Consider the following 10,786-nt stretch of genomic DNA (forward strand, 5'->3'; position numbering starts at 1 on the left):
GAATATCATAATTATTAAAGTTGACATATACTGCGCCGAGTTGCACAAAGCATGTTGCATTTATATCGAGACATCATGGGGGTCATAGAATTAATCCTATCGAAGAGGAAATTGGCAAACTCAAGTTATTCTGTCATTGGGGAGAAGAAAAAAACAATTCAAGATGAATGCACTTTTCAACCACCTTTCTTATATAAGTCCATCTGACTCTAGGAAAGACATAAAAATGCATGTGCTGCTCTTTTGAAATATCTCGCAACAAGAAAACAGTTGATGCTGAATGAAACTTTATCATTGCTTAAATGTGCGAAAGAAGATTACTGGGTAATTACAGGAGATATGGAAGTGGTGCACAATACCAGTTTTGACAACTTGGACATAAAATCATAGTAATTAATCATTTTCAACAACAAGAAAAGAAAATAAAAACAGACTAACCCCATGCCAAGTTTCTTTTCCACCAGCTTTGCTGCATGTGGATAAACAAAGTGCAGGTGTAGCCTGCCAAATGGAGAAGCAAAGATTAATGGTAATGTTTCCCATACAGATTCTAAGGGCAAACCACCAATTCCCCCCCCCACCCCTGCCCCACCACCCATATATCTTTATATTTCTCTTTTTCTCTCTTTTTATCTATCTCTCTGTCTGTCACTCGAGATAAATTACGAAAATTGTCATAGTAAACTCTTCCAAATTGTGCTTTGATGTCACTTGTTTTCTCTTCTCTTGAAATGAATATCTCAGATGAGAATTGGACTCTGAACTTGCTCATCTGGCAGGAGTCACAACATCCCGCAACGTGCCTGGGCTGATTTATTGTTTGATCAAGTGTATCATCTCTTATGCCTAGGGGTTCCAATTCAGAAAAACTGTTTAAAGCCTTCATATTCATTAGTAATTTGACATGATGGTGTTGGAAAACTTCATACGCTTTCTTGAAAAGACTGCACCAGAAAACCATTCTGTCACTATTGAGATTTAACATCCTCAATTTGTGTAGAAATTTCAAGAAACGTCAGATTATTGACTGTCTCTTTTTCCCATGATACTGGTGTCAGTGCAAGGCATTTTTTTTCAATCTGTCTTTCAGAAAGACATCAGAAAAAAATCCTGCCATGTTCAGTGCTCTTATGTGTTCTTTCCTATTAAACCAGGAGTCACTTTTCATTAGATTGCACCACAAATACTCACATTGCTTTGCTGCATTTTTGATGAAAAAAAAAGAAAGGCCATCAATTGACAAATTTGCTTTCTTGATACCAAGTAAAAAATTTTGTCAAGGACCAAATCTTGCCAAGCACACTAATACCAAGTCAACACTCTTTTTCAGTGGCTGCCTAATCATTTGGTCATGTTTCAGCCGAAGATAGCGAATGCTTTCAATGTGTTTACGTTAAAACCAGATAATGCTGTACAATGCATAGTTTTGTTAATGCCATTGCGCTCTAAAAATAAGATATTTCACGATCAACGGTGTACGTTATGATAGACCCACGTGTCAGATGCTGCTGCGCGTCGAACATCAGCATTTGTCTTCATTGTGCTAGAGATATTGTGAGCAAAACATTTTTTTTTTTTGGGGGGGGGGGGCCTTGGTTGTCATCAACTGCGTCTTTACCAGCTGTGTTAAATTTTCATGGTGTATAATTCCTGAATTAATACTGATGCGTATAATCTCCCTATTCTAGCAAATCATTTTTTTTTATTTTTTTATTGTTATTCCTGTGTATTTCTCAATACATCAGAAGGTATTAATGGACATACCATTGATATCAATGATTTCAGTGTCTTGCCTGTCCGGGTATGGAGGCAGGATCCCATACATGCAATTTATTTCACTTAATACCTTTTTTTTTTTTCATGAACGAACGGAAGCATTTAAAAGTGGCCATCAATATGTAGAGTCACAAAAATTTGTGGATGCAAACCTATGTAATAAATGTCTTTCAATTTACATATTATGTGCTGTTCCCCAGTAGACAATGCAATAAGACATATAGATGGGATGTACATTTTCTGGATCTTCACTTCGTGCTACTAACTTGTATGACCTGGCTAGTTAGACTGTACTGAATAATCGAGCATTCTTTTGTCTGAAATTTGTGAAAAAGTGACAAGAACCAAAAATGAGAGAAAAGGAAGGGTAATTTATGAAAGGCTACTGGCCAACAGTCCTTATCAGAATTGCAATGTTTGGCTGTACTGGTGAACGGCTATGGGTGACCGTCAAATTGTGTACCTCATGATTTTACTCAGCAACTCAGATCTAAATGTTAAACTAGCTACTTCAGATACATTGTGCATAAACTGTTTTTTTTTTTTTTTGTGATTTGAGTATGAAAGTTAACACAGAGCATTTGCCAACCTAGATTTTCTTTCTTTCATTCTTTTTTTCCCCCAACATATTCAGAAACTTTCCACTCTCTTGTGGCACAACTCAAGAGTTTAAGTTAGAGCATTTCCTTAAAGAATTACTTGCTTTGAAGTCAAATTTTGCAAATGGAAAACTACAGGTATCTTTAAAGACTGGGATCTTCATTACTTTATTCTTCCATATCCTTTTGTTTGTGCATTTGAGTACCTGTGGCTACATATAACATAACATTTTAAAGGTAGGATTGTTTGTTTTTTCATTATCAAATTTCCTGTTTATGAGGAAAGTTTGCAAGTTGTCAAGGGTCATAATAAGTGATCTGTCATAGTATATACAGGCTGGGCAATGTTTTGTTGCTTTGGTATCGACTATTTTTCTTTCTGATATTTTATTCCTGTTTGATATTTCATATTTTGTGTAAACTTAAAAACTGAATGAATTGAACTTCTTTAGCTCGAGGTAAGCACATGCAAAACATGAGCAGGTATGTCATGGCAAGTGAAGATTACTATAATTTTGTCATCAAAGTGGCTTTCTAGGAGGAAAAAAAGAAGAAGAAAAAATGGTAACAAATATTACGTCTGATACAGTGTACATGCGGCAAATATCAAAGCTGAATAATTAAGTGAATATTTTTGTGTGTTTTGGTATATTGAGCAAAACGTGCAGAAGAGTATAAGAACTGGTATGTTGACTGTAACACTGCATGGCCTACCCTCCATTGTTTGTCTCGTTTTCCATGTGCTTTTTCTTTTTATCCATGTAAGACGTAGACTAGTAACAGAATATGGTATTCTTTGATTAGACCATGCTCTATTCGATGCGTGTTTAGCCGCGCTCTCGCTTTGTTGCACCTGGATGGGATGCGAAAACAAATTCGGCAAACTCGCGGGAGGAAGAGGCGAACGCTACGTGTCCGCAGAGTCAATTCAGACTGCATCAGAGTGCGAGGAGATATGTAATAAGACTAAGGCAGAGTCATCTCAATTGTATATGAAGGAGAATGTATTACTTTCCTACCAATTATAATGTAATTTACCAAGGATTCGTATTATACCTTACATGATACTTGGAGAGACAAAGGAAGGGGAAAGGAAAAAAAAAAGGCCGCCCTTGCGGCATTGCTTCATAATTATGTATTAAAAAAACATGTGAGTGAATTGATCATTATGATGCTTGCCTTTCATTTCTGCAGTGTGAGAAATGTTTCACAAGTTATACATGAAGTAAATAAATGAATGAGGTTGTGTGTGTGTATGTGTGTGTGTGTGTGTGTGTGAATTTTCTTGCATATACTCTATACATGTATATATATATATATATATATATATATATATATATATATACATGTATATACATATAGAATGTGTGTGTGTGTGTGTGTGTGTATATATATATATATAGAGAGAGAAGAGTTTCTTTCCAAAAGGTGCTAAATTCATTGTTCATGAATTTTTTATTTTTTTTTTGGGGGGGGGCAGAAATCTGTTCATCTTTAGCAGTTGCACACAATTACCTCTTCTTAGTACATGTATTGAAATTCTTGTGAGAAAATAGAGAAATCAGGCACTGAAAAGTGAGTTTTTTGGACCAAAAGGCGCTAAATCCAGGAGGGCTCAGTCAGAAACCAGTGTGTATGCTTTACCCGCTTAGTGACCCCAGAGTAATGCCAGGTTGGCTAGCTTCCCTGCCTGTGTAACTTTCCAGATGACCCAAATATTGCATGATTATTTGCTGTGGGAAAAAAAAAAAAGAAGTTCAGAGAGATGGAGGAAATAGGAGGACAATGTGTAGAGATAACAAGTGTCATCCCAGAAAAATATACAAAATGACAAAAACTTAGCTAAAACAACAAATGCATTTTGTACATCCCCATGCTAAAAGTTTGGTTCCAAAAGGTGCTAAATCCACAAAATAAAACCAAAAAAAAAAAAATCAATTCTTTAAAAATCATGGAGACAGATAGTAGGGCCTACATTTCGTATTCGGTTTAAGATACTTCTTTTGGTTTATCATGTTATTGAGGGAACAGCTCCTGATTGCAATGTTTGTTTGTTTCGTCAATACCAGCCTTCACGAACTCTTCGATCCTCAACTTCAGGTCTCTTACATATTCCGTTTTCTAGGAAATCTTGGGGGGAACGAGCTTTCGCTCACGCTGGACCAACACTGTGGAATTCACTTCCTCGTGAGCTGAAAGACTCAAGCTCTATAACATCTTTCAGGAGTAATTTAAAATCCTATCTGTTTAGCAGTGCATTTTGAAGACCAGTGTCTTTTGAAGACAAACTTTCATGTCTCTTTTTTTCTGCTTCTTCATCTTCTTCTATTACTGTGATGTACTTGTATTTTCAATCTGTTGCTTTGATGTACAATTGTAAAGCGCCTTGAGCATTTAATCAAAGTGGAGAACGGCGCTATAGAAATTGTATGTATTATTTTTTCAAAGGCACATTTTCGTCATCCTATTACGGAGTGCTATTATGTGACACAAGGTCATTGCTTGAAAACACTTTGAAACACGTGAAATAAAGGTTTTTCTTCTTTCCATCAAAAGTGGATTTAACACGTTGTATCGTGTGTTGGGGAGGGAGGGGTTGGATGGTAGGCCCTTGACTTGGAGCTCTATGCATATAATGCCTTTGCCAAAAGAGGGCGTACTTCATCGTATGGTTGATACTTCTTCGATCTTCTTCTTTTTCTTCTTCTTCTTCTTCTTCTTCTTCTTCTTCTTCTTCTTCTTCTTCTTCTTCTTCTTCTTCTTCTTCTGTTAAACATTCAAAAATTGATTTTTATTGGAGTCGAACATCGAGAAAACAAATCTAATTAGTCCAAACAAGGTCTTAAAATGGGCGTTGGATGATTAATTTGAATTTCGTGAAATCATACTGTGACCAAATTGTTTACAGTCCGCATTACGTATTAGATGAAGTGTTGACTTGATCTTGGAAAATGTCCAAGTGGCTTGCAAAAGTAGGGGATGCCTACACATTTTCGATTTATTACAAAATGAAATCTTCATTTCTAATATGATATTGTTAATCGCTTTGTTAGGATTCATGTTTCTTTTTAGGAGGAATTATATGATTGACTTTATACTAAAGAGAATATTGATTGCTTATAAAATAAGGTCTGTGTAAGTCTGCGATATCAGGGAATAATTTTCCTGGTATTGCATAGCAATTAATTTTGCTATGCATTTTGGCATGACTGCTACACAAAATGTAATTTGCATAGCAGTTTCATTACATAGACTTGTACACCATTTTGTTGAAAATGTATGTCCATCGACAAAAATTGCTATTCAATTTTGAGAAGGAAAATTATTCCCTGGATATATAGCAACGCATATTATTATAGATGCGTCTTCAAACAGTTAAGTTGTGTTTGTTGGTCTTTCTGTTGGTTTTTCCGTGTTCCATTATTTTCAATAATTCCTCTTTACCAGCGGTCTCAAGTAACGTTTCAATTAGAATAATAAGAATAACAATATAGTATGACTACTGATTCAGCGAAAGCCTTACCAGTCACAGCCAGTAGGTTTGTTCATTTTTAAGGCTTTGCGATGGTGCTATTTTTATCATGAACTATGAATGACACCAAATGTTATTACTCAGAAAGTTTTTCCCCTATACACTGTGCACCGTGCTCAGTCAGCGGTTTAACCTTCTGTGTATACTTTGAGTGCCAAAAGGTACATAGAAACCCATAGCTTTACCCCCCCCCCCCCCCGCGCGCAAAAAAAAAAAAAAAAAAAAAATGTTCCTGGCTGGCACAGAATTGAGTTTACAGTTCTTATCCATATAATGACGACACTGGGTTGAACGGCTCCTCCGTATTTCCTCAAACTTATCACCTATACTTACTTTCTAATATTCACGGAATTCCTAAGATAATGAAACGCCATGCATGTCATGCTTGTAGTCGTAGAAGGGACTGTTGATTGGCGAAAGAAGAACTTGGAAAGAGAAGAGTGGAGGTACGAAGTTACAGTACGTTATTTCAAAGGTTCGTTACTCCAAAAATGAAATAAGGCTCGTTGTTCCGAAGGTCCGTTAATCCAAAAATGAAATAAGGTTCGATAGGTTCAGAAGATCCGTTAATCCATAGGGGAAACGAAATAACGTTAGTTATTCCGAAGGTCCGTTAATGAAACAGGGTTCGTGATTCCGAAGGTTCGTTGGTCCGCATCGTCTTTACATTTTCGGATTAACAAACCTTCACTATCGGACATAATTCTCCCTCTCTCACTTCTTTCCTCCACTCTCTAGGTTCTTATTTCGCGAAACCAGTCCTTTCAAAGACTACATCTAATGTGATGGCCTACAAACGGTGTTACCACAAACCTCTCTTCCTCAAGGAAAAAAAGAGTAATCATTAGTTTTTACCTGCATCCGTCGAGTCTCGTGTTTTTACCCTCCGCCACGCATGTTTCCAACAACATATACAGTGACTTTCGTATATTCCACTATCAATTACAATAATCTGTAATTACACATTTTAATTTCCCGAGAAGAGTCAGTGTTTCAGAATGGAATGGGGATGGGAAGAAGAAAGTGGAGGAAGAGATAAAGAAGGAGGAGAAACTTGAAAAGGAGAAGAGGACGGAAAAGAAGAAGGGAAAGAAGGATAAGGAAAAGGAGAAACTAGAAGATTGAATTAAATCAGAAGAACAGGAGACGATCGAAGGAAAAGGAGGAAAGGAGGAGAAAGAAAGAATAAGGGAAATTGAAAGAAGAAGAAAATGAAGAATAATAAGAAGAATATATTATTCTTGATCGAAGACAGCCTCTCCGGTGTTGCCACTGCTCTACAATAGGATCCTGCCTTTTCATTAGTAATGAAACCCTGCGAAAGCGCTCTATTCAGATACACCTGAGTCGAGAGGGAAATACACGTGAGCAAAATGCCATGGCGATGGTGGTGCCGGTGATGGTGATGGTGGTAGTGATGGTGATGGCATTGGTGATGGTGTTTATTGGGGGCCATGGTGAGGATGGAGGTGATATTGTTGGTCAGTGATGGGGATGGTGATGATGATGCAGTGGTGTTGGTGATCGTGATAGTGCCTCAGTGTGTACGTATGTGGTACGTATATGGTACGGGAACATTGATGATGATGATGATGATGATGATGATGATGATGATGATGATGATGATGGTGATGATGGTGGTGATGGTGATCGTGATGGTGAGGGTGGTGGTGATAGTTATAGGGGTGGTTATGGTCAGGTAATGGTGTCGTTGGAGGTGATGGCGTTGGCGATATATAGGACGTTGGCGAGGGTGGTTACTGGCGATGCTTATCATGGCTGTGCAAGATGATGGTGGTGGTGATGGTGATGATGATGGTGGTGGTGGTTTGGTGATGGTGCTTCATGGTAGTTTTCGGGTACTGGTCTGTCCTAATGAGCCCATTGAAATGCTGTTATCGTTGTGTTTTAGTTATCTTCGATACAATGTACTGCCTTTTACTTTCAATCAACAATCATATTATTCAGGCATTAAGATTATAGGGCCTACAAAGTTTTAAGTGAAATGTATTTAGATAATACGAACATTATTTCTCAATAATTCGATTTATATATATATATATATAATTTTACTTTGTATGAAGGTGTGAATGCAACCCTCGCGGCCGTGTAGTATTACGCAATACACTGTACCAATATCGCTCGAAGTTGACTGAATATAAGCCTAGTCGGAAAAGTGAACAGTGTGACTCGGGAATTCATGACAGTAAAATATATCATCAACAGACCGTTATCTGCCCTGAAAAAAAAGCACACAGCGAAATACATGTCTTTTCTAACGCTACCAGGTTTAAAAAAAAAAAAGAAAAAAAAAGAAAGAGAATTTTCCCACTTGGATAAACACGGTGCCAGATAGAGCGGAGTGTGGTTGAACAATTAAACTTCAAACACAGCTAGCTGCAGCAGCACTTGTTTATCTACACAAGGAAAGAAGCTAACATAGTCATAATGAATGAATGGAGCTGTGAGCATCGCCCATCCACCCTTTCAGTGCGCTGTTTACAGTACGCAGTGTGTACGTATGGTACGGGATCATTGATACCACCACATCACAAATCTTTACACGTGGTGTGTGGACGTGTGCATCACCAAGATCTTTATGTGCATCCGCCGATTCCTACTGTACTGTTATAACTGTAGTGTTGTTTGATGTAATCCTTGGATCGTTGGAATCAGAGTTCCGCCGATGTTAAGGGTGTTTTCTAGTACCCTGTTTTACAATCTGGTTCAAGGGAACATCTCGGCCAACATTCCCCGGGTAAGGATTGTACTTGACTTTATCAGAAACATATCGGTTAGCTCTGCAGTAAGGGTAAGACATTATTTTTATCTCTTCAAATCACGGCCATCCACACCTGAAAGTGGTCGGCAACATCACACACTAGCCATAGCTGGCTTGCATGCGGGAGAGCGGCGCGGCGGGGCGCGGGCGGCAGGGGGATCCGGGATGAATCCGGTTAGACACCGCTGCTCACATGGCTCGGCGCCCATCGCCCTCGGCGAAACTCGTGCTGCGTTTTTCACGTCCAGAACATGATCTCATGCTCAGACCTATCCAAATTAAGAATTCAGGGTAATTAGGGGAATTGAGCTATCATTCTGGATACCTTTCATGACATGTAGTTGCCATCGCCAGCATAATCTCGTAAGTTATTGGAATTTCTACTCGATGCGATGGTGCATGGTGGATACAGTTCATGTTTTGGTTGAGATGGAGCTTGAGCTGAGGATTCCAACTTTTTTGATGATGATGATTTTTTTTTTTTTTGTGTGTGTGTATAGATAATGAGAAACCTTTTATGAAATATGAACGTGCATATAATTGTTAGAGGAATTCAAGTTTATTCGATGAAAATCGGTTTTGAACTGGCTGAGATATAATTCCAAAACAGAGCGATCCTAATTAAAAGGTGGGACCCACCTTTTACCAGGATGGCTTAAATTTGTTTTACATTTTAATTTGTTTTTGGATGTCTCAGCCATTTTAAAACAAATTTTCATCAAATACACTTAGAATTACTCTTTGAATGGTATGCTTTTTAACATTTCATACTGTGGCTTCTAAGTATCGCAAAAAGTAAAAAAAGAAGTTAAAAAAAAAGTAAAAAAAAAAAAAAAAGCTGAATTCTCGCCTCGACCAATACTGCCCTCTATATGATGTAATAACTTATCAATATTGTGTAATATTCTAATCATTTTCATGGCATAAGTCCTGCATTTTTTTTTTTTTAAATCCGGGAGCATGGTCTCAAGCTCAGACCTATCCAAATTAAGAATTTAAGGTTATTCTGTTGTGGGAATGTAACTGTGCGTACTCAGTTCTGGTGTTTGATGTCATTAAAGGAGACATTTCTCCAATTGGGGATTGAGTTAATGCTGCAGTTATAATAGTTCACACCAGTGAAGTTTGAGAAAAATCAGACAATCTGTTAAAAAATTACGGATTTTCAATGTTTTGATGCTGCCATCGCTGGATGAGACTATGAACAGTCCATGACATCACTGCAGAGGACACTTATATGGAAAATATAGATGAGAATTCTACAAACGTTTGACATTTTTAATGAAAGTGCACATTCCTTTGACTTGTTTTTTTGACATACATGTTAAAGGGATGGTATAGTATTGGTGGAGATGAGGATTGGGCTTTTAACTTTTTCCTAGATATCTTTGGGCCCTACTGTATAAAACAGTACCTGGTACAGAGCATACCATTCCAGGAGGGATTCAAAGTTTATTTGATGAACATTGGTTTTGGAATGGCTGAGACATCCAAAAACAAAATCAAACAAAGTGATCGTAATAAAAGGTGGGTCCCACCTTTTATTAGGGTCGCTATATTTGGATATCTCAGCCATTTCAAAACCAATCTTCCCCAAACAAACTTTGAATTCCTTTTGGAATTACATGCTCTTTCACATTTCATAAGAGATTTCTCATTAAATCTCACCAAAACAATATTAGAAACCTGAAGTAAAGTCTCAACCAAAACTATGCAAGCCCTTTAAGGCCAAAGGGTATTAAATATTTGATATTCCCCCTGCTTTCTGAAAGAGGTACAGTCAATTGCTTTTTCATTATGCTGGGAAAATAAAATTTTGCAGTATTCTCTTTATATTGTCTTTGTATCGTCTGCTGTGATGTCACAAACTGTTACAGTTGTCTCATCCAGTGATGGCGACACCAAAACATTGAAAATCCGTAATTTTTTAACAGATTGTCTGATTTTTCTCAAACTTGAGATTGTAGGATTTTCCTCGTACCAGGTTGACTATTGATTCAAATCACCCTCCAGGATTCCAGTCTGCATCATCATACACACAGTCAAAAAATATTATTTAGATTAAATGATTCTAGCGATGCATAACTAGAATTTTGA

This window comes from Diadema setosum, chromosome 21 (genome assembly GCF_964275005.1).
Source record: "Diadema setosum chromosome 21, eeDiaSeto1, whole genome shotgun sequence".
Classification (NCBI taxonomy): Eukaryota; Metazoa; Echinodermata; class Echinoidea; order Diadematoida; family Diadematidae; genus Diadema; species Diadema setosum.